The 6,885-nt window shown below is 42.0% G+C and overlaps 1 long non-coding RNA gene across 1 annotated transcript in view; it reads right to left on the bottom strand.

The window, feature by feature from the left end:
- Positions 1-3,981, bottom strand: part of LOC126397740 (uncharacterized) — a 17,007-nt gene extending 13,026 nt beyond the window's left edge. The window contains exon 1 of the long non-coding RNA XR_007570706.1: positions 3,603-3,981. This is a non-coding gene — a long non-coding RNA (uncharacterized LOC126397740). The remainder of the gene's footprint in view (positions 1-3,602) is intronic.
- Between the last annotated feature and the right edge of the window lie 2,904 nt (positions 3,982-6,885).

Below are 6,885 nucleotides of genomic sequence, written 5' to 3' on the forward strand. Positions count from 1 at the left end.
TATCTTTCCTCTCTTGCAAGGAGCACCTGTAACATAAATAATTTCCCCTCGGGGATCAATAAAGTATTTCTGATTCTGATTCTGATTCTGATTCTGTCTCTCTCTTTCTGTCTCATTGTGTCATATGGATTACTGTTAATTTATTATGTTGATCTGTTCTGTACGACATCTATTGTACGTCTGTCTGTCCTGGAAGAGGGATCCCTCCTCAAGTTGCTCTTCCTGAGGTTTCTACCGTTTTTTCCCCGTTAAAGGTTTTTTTTGTAGCTTTGATCAGCGAATATAATGTGACTTGGGATGTACGCCAAACGCTGGCGCCATTATGCAGCAGATCCAGCTGTGCCGCCGTCATCAGGAATGGACGTCTCTTCACGTGACGCTACAGTGGAAAGGACGTCTCATGTCTCTTAAACCGACAATGCTCGCTCATCGCTCCTAGCGCTAGCTCCTCACATTTTTTCCTAGGTGGGAGGGGCTAAACAGCAAAGTCAGCTAGGTAAGATAACTAGCAGTAATTTAAGAGACTTAGACGGACCCATAGACCATAGACAATAGGCTCGTTCGAGATGAACTGCGCCTCGCCTGAAAAGTAGACGAGAACAGGCGGCCGCAGCGGGGGGCGGTGACAAAAAGCGGCAATGAAGTCAGACAGTTTCCGACCAGCTTTACAGGTGATCTGTAGTTTATGTTCATGGTTTATCCTCCATTTGATATGAATTCTCCTGTGAATCAACATCATATCAGTTTGACCTGTCCCCTCAACTACACAGGCTGAATAAACTGTGTTTGACTATAAGGTTAATATTTTCAGAGGAAAAAAAATACAAGACAACAGCTTTCATTAAGGCTCAGTCAGATACAGTCAGGGCTTCACATCCCACTGACCACAAGTCTCTGTGTTGCTAAATACTTCAATAATTAAACCATCCAATATTAATATAGTACAGTAGACTCTGTATAGTTTATGATGAATGTATTCAGTCTCTGACAACTAAACTTCACCATCAGTCACACAACATGTTTTCTGTTACGGAATAAACCTTCAGGTCAGACAAATACAATCTTAATCTCTAAAATTCAACAAAAATGAAAAGTTTATCTAAAACATCATATTGCTGAGTCGACATCTAAACCGATCAACTGTTAGATCAGGTGAGAGCCAGGCGGTGCAGTCGGTGGAGAGCAACTGCAGCGCCTGGCTCTAAAAACTGCAGCCGCCTCGCTCTCGCGGTTTTTTTGCCGTCCACTTTTGTAATACGTCAGAGCAAGTCGGGATGAAGTCGGACACAAAACTAACCATCAGAGCAAGTCGGGATGAAGTCGGACACAAAACTAACCAGCATGCATTGTGCGCCGATCGCCGGCGATCAAATCTGCGCGTATTGTTTTTCGGCACTACCTTGTTCTCTATAGCTGATGTAACGTGAATTACTCCTGTGTGGGACCAATAAAGTTCTTATCTTAGCCATCTGAGAAGATCAAATGCATTGTTTTTGGTGCCTGACTGTTTCCCAAGTATATTAGTGTGTGTGTGTGAATGAATAAACGAGAGGCATTAACGTAAATTTCTTTGTAGAAAGGCACTTTATGAAATTAAGTCCATTTACTTGTATTAGTTTACAGCACAGCCTTGCCACATCCAATATGGCGGCGACGTTGACGTATCGCAGCAGCGGGCAAACCCACTCACTGCGGCGTCTACGCAGGCCTATATATAGGTTCGTTTGAGATGAGCCAGGCCTGCGCAGATTCGATCACCGGTGATCGGCACACAATGCATGCCGGTTAGTTTTGTGTCTGACTTCATCCCGACTTGCTCTGACGTATTACAAAAGTGGACGGCGATAAAACCGCTGTCTCCAGAGCTCTCCACCGACTGCACCGCCTGGCTCTCACCTGCCTCGTCTATGGGATATATTAGGCCTGGGACGATCAGCGATCAAATCGTATATTGGCGATTGGAGGATTGCCAGGCGATTTGCTGGATATCAAGGCAATTTTGAAAAAAACAATACAAAAAACGGCGCTCTACCGTACATTAAGAGATGTTTTTTGGGGGAAAATACATGACTGTCAGAGAAGCCCCGTTTACAAACAGACGAGACCTACAATCCATCTCCTCTCCTCTCCTCTCCTCTCTTTCTTCTCAGCGGAGGGTGCCCTGTCAGCCCTGCGCTGACAGTGACAGGGCGCATCTCTTTAATCCGAAGTGACACAGCCCGTTTGCTCATGCTTCGGGGTTGTTCAATAGAGTAATTGCAAATAAATATTGTTTTAATGTGTAACTATTGAAATGTTCACAAGGGCTTTCCTACAATGTTGCGGCACTGCCGCCTTTGCAGGTTAAAAGTTAATGACAGCGACTTTAAGTGAGGAGGAGCAACACGTCTCCGGCAGCTGTGCTGACAAGCCGGGATAAACCCAAAAAACTCCCAAATTGGAGATGTGGCTTTTTTTTTTTGCCACCAAAGCCACAGTGGTGTCAGTGTTGGCTGCCATGCTGACTGGTAGTGATCGACGTAAGACACGTGCCAAGGCCCTAACCCCCCCCCCCCCCCCCCCCCCCCCCCCCCCCCCCCTCTTCCCCTTCCTTCTCTTCAACCCCCCAGCCCCACCACCAAAAAACAATTAGTGTTANCCTAACCCCCCCCCCCCCCACCTTGGCGATTTAATCGTGTATTGGCAATCTAGAGCAATGACAATCCACAATATGAAATTTTGAGGCAATCGCACAGCCCTAGGATATATTTATTTTATTTCCAGTACCTCCATCTTGGATTCTTTTATTTAAAGACATTGTGGACTGAAGGATCCTGTGCGTCCCTGAGACTGTAGGTTTTGATAAATAATTCTGTTGAGACGTTCAAGATTAAGAATTCAAATTGAAATTATTGAAATCCATGACTTTGGTTAATTTAATGCACTCTGTGTATATTTCTCATATTTCTTTTAATGTGTGGGTCATCTCAACTACAGATATAAGTAAAAGTATAACTGAGTAAGCTAATGTTAATATGTTTCTGTTTTTGATACATTAGGTGAATTCATAGTTTTCTGTTCTGTGTAGTTTGTTTCATATCTATGGAATAGTGGGAGATTTCAAAATGTGTAAGATAATTAATGCATGTTATTCTTATTTTGTCATGTTGTAAACATTTTCTTCTTCTCCAGTTCTTACCAAAATATCTGTGTTGACTGTAAATTTATTTAAACAGTTCTACCTGAGGATTCTTTATACATAAGAGGTTTAAAGCTTGGGCTCACGTGACCACCACTCTCTGTGTCACAGGAGTTGTTGAGCTACGCTTGGTAAACTTGACAGTGTAGAACATGTTTTATCCTTTGATTACTGTTCTGTTTTCTGACAATATGTTTTTCTGGCTAGTGTGTGAGATATTTTAGGGAAATGGTCGGCATTATTCTATATTTGTCTTCAGGGGCGTCGCACCCGTGGGGGATGGGGGTGTTTTGACACCCCCACTTTTACAGCAAGATGATTTCATCCCCCCCNCTCTCTGTCGGCGGAGACCCTGCTCTCCCCCGCAGCCCGCACCACACCACACAAAGAAACGTAATGGGGAAAATTGTGATCAGAAGCTTACTCTTTTGGCGATCTACGGTGGGCTCAGGACAATCTTTTCGAGAAAGTTTTCAATCCAGCCGTTAAGTGCAGAGTTTTTTTTTCTCTCCCAAGAACCTCGTAGCCTAGGCTACAGTAAATCCACCGTGATAACTCCGCGATAGTAATTAAATATTACATTTTGTGATTAAAAACGTGTAAATTATGATACCGGACCTCCATTGTGAGGCTTGACCGTTTTTATAAACAGTCTATGGGCTTGACGTAAACAATGACGACTTCTGGTCAGTCTCTCGACCAATCAGATGCTACTATTTCTTCTTCTTTTGTTTTTTGACGGTAGCATCCAATCAGGAGCAGCCAAAGATCAACTTGAGGCAAGATAGTTTTCTGCCAGAATTGAAAAGAAAGGAATAGCCTAATAAGCCTCCATGATAAAATAAAGATAAATTGGTAACTGTTGATATGTGTGTTTTTTAAAAATAAAATTCTGTGAAATTCAATTCTCGGTTAATTTTTTTAAAAATTTTCTTTTGTTTTTGTAGACATATAACTTTTAATCCATTCATGTGACATTAAATGATGTCACATGAATGAATATGTATGCTGAAATTTTCAGCATACATATTGTGATTTTTTCAGGTTGTCCTGAAAAAGAAAGATATTCATTACTTGACTGTACTTGAAAGGGTTGAGATTACACATATTGTACATTAATACAAAGAGAGATTATATGAGACCACTTATTAGTTTTGTAAATATTGGCTATAGTAAGAAATGTGATTGTTAGGTTCAAATTAATTTGATAATTTGGCCATCTATTAAAGATAAATGTTATGTTGTTGGTTGTTAAAACCAGGAACAGGTCACCGCACTCACGACCAAGCCAAGGTGCCAGAAAACCACGTGTGAAATAGTGTGAAAAAGAGGATCTGCACACTTGGATCACCATCTTTACTTGGATCTTTCCTCGGACCAAGCTTTCGGTCCGAGGACCTTCGTCAGGGTAACAGTCTGCACCTGAGAACAAAGAACAGTCTTATGTGGTTGATCAAGGCGGTCAGCAACACCTGTGCTGTGCCACTCCTGCTTAGATGGGAGATGTAGTTCAAAAGCAGGGTGTGTAGTCCTCTCTGCACAGCAATAGATTTCGAGTACAGGAAACACTCCACAAGAACCATGCGCAGATAACAACTAGACAATAGAGAAAAAACAGAGAAAAAAAATATATACATATATACACAGTATAACAAATAGAAGATTGAATCTATGCATACCCCTAAATAAAGGGTTGGGAGTGGAGTGTTTCCTGTACTCGAAATCTATTGCTGTGCAGAGAGGACTACACACTCTGCTTTTGAACTACATCTCCCATCTAAGCGGGAGTGGCACAGCACAGGTGTTGCTGATCGCCTTGATCAACCACATAAGACTGTTCTTTTTCTCAGGTGCAGACTGTTACCCTGACGAAGGTCCTCAGACCGAAAGCTTAGGCTTTATGCCCAGCTCCACTACTTCCTGAACTTAAACCAGCTCCTTTATTTCCTGTCTTACATTATTGGACAAACTGATTAATCCAGGTGTGTCTGACCTCAGTACTAGTCACAACAATGGTCAGACACACCTGGATTAATCAGTTTGTTAGTCTTGTCTCAGTTCTCAGGTAGCCTACAATGATATGGTTTGGTATATGTTCATATTAAAAATTGATAACAGATTAAATTTGTTTTAATAAATATGCATGTTCATAATGAATGACTCTCAGTTCATAATGACCGACTCTATGTTGGAAGAACCTCTGAATATTGTCTGGGAGCATTAATTTTGGAGAGGGAAACAGCCAAAGGCAAGGCAGGATGTGGTGCTCATGTGCCACCCCTGGAACACCCCCACATTTAAAATCACTGCTGCCTGTTTGTCTTTAATCAACAAATCCATTAAAAATACCGAAATGAATAATGTGCTAATCTATCTCGTATATGCAATACTTCCTCTCTGTGGCTCTAAGCTCCAAGCCCCTGAGTCCTACTGAAGATGTTAATCTTAAAAAAACATATCTCATTTTAAAAAAATATCTCAGTGATTTCCTAAAGTAGCTGTGAACTGTAGTTTTTTTTTATCAAACAAACAGAAGGAAATAGTGCAATTGTTGGGGACTATTTTTAGCAGGGGATTAATCCACATTTGGTGCTCTAGTGAGTATTCATGGCAGCAGGATGGTGTATGTGGGACTCAAATTAAACTACAGTGTGTGTGTTCATAATGAAGAAAGATGTCACCCAGAGCCACAGTGTGGCTTACTGATGTGTTTTTAACGACACTGGAGCTCTACAGCAGAAGAAGAGAACATATATGCACCACATATACCAGTCCCTTTTCTCCAGTCAGTTGTCAGACTGTTGTAGTGTTTTATCTTGTTGCCATATTACCTGTCTGCCTGCCTGCCTGCCTGTCTCTGCCTGTACGCTAAATTGCGTCTTCGACTGGTCATCAAAACATTGGACTGTCCTTTTCTGCCTCAACCATTTGCATCTCTCCTACTGCCTCACAGTCTCCTCCCTGACATTAGCAGATCCATTCATTGGTGGTTTTGTCTTTTCATGGGATTTGTTTAGAAGAGGAAAAATATATCACCAGACTGATTCCTTACATTTCAAATTGGAGCAATCACCCAATTCACTGGGCGGCACAGTGGTGCATTTAGCACTGTTGCCTCACAGCAAGAGGGTTCCTGGTTTGAACCCAGGCTTGTGAAGCCCTTTTGTGTTCTCCCCGTGTCAGCGTGGGTTTTCTCTGGGTTCTCCGGCTTCTTCCCACAATCCAAAGTAATGCAGGTTAGCTTAATTGCGTACTCCAAATTGTCCATAGGTGTGAATGCGTGAATGGTTGTCTGTCTCTATGTATCAGCCCTGTGAAAGTCTGGCGAGGGAGTACCCTGCCTCTAGCCCAATGACAGCTGGGATAGGCTCCAGCATCCACAACCCTGTACCAGGATAACCAGTTATGGAAAATGAATGACCCAATTCACCACGACATGACATATTGTTTAGATTGTCTCTTTGTGCCCATTGAAACTGTATTATTGGGTGTGACTCTGAGCTTTGTAGAGCGTAGATAAAGTGACTAATCAAAAGTTACTCATCTTGGTTAACATTAAAGTCATACGTTAAAAATGCTCCATCTTATCTGTGGGTGGAGGTTTACAAGGAAATGACTCAAGATCAGTTGTTACTGTATATGCAGTGAGTAACTGACTACTGGATGTTCTTTACCTCACACTTCCACTGTATGCAGGGGAAAATTTC

Source organism: Epinephelus moara, chromosome 11 (assembly GCF_006386435.1).
Source record: "Epinephelus moara isolate mb chromosome 11, YSFRI_EMoa_1.0, whole genome shotgun sequence".
NCBI classification, from domain to species: Eukaryota; Metazoa; Chordata; class Actinopteri; order Perciformes; family Serranidae; genus Epinephelus; species Epinephelus moara.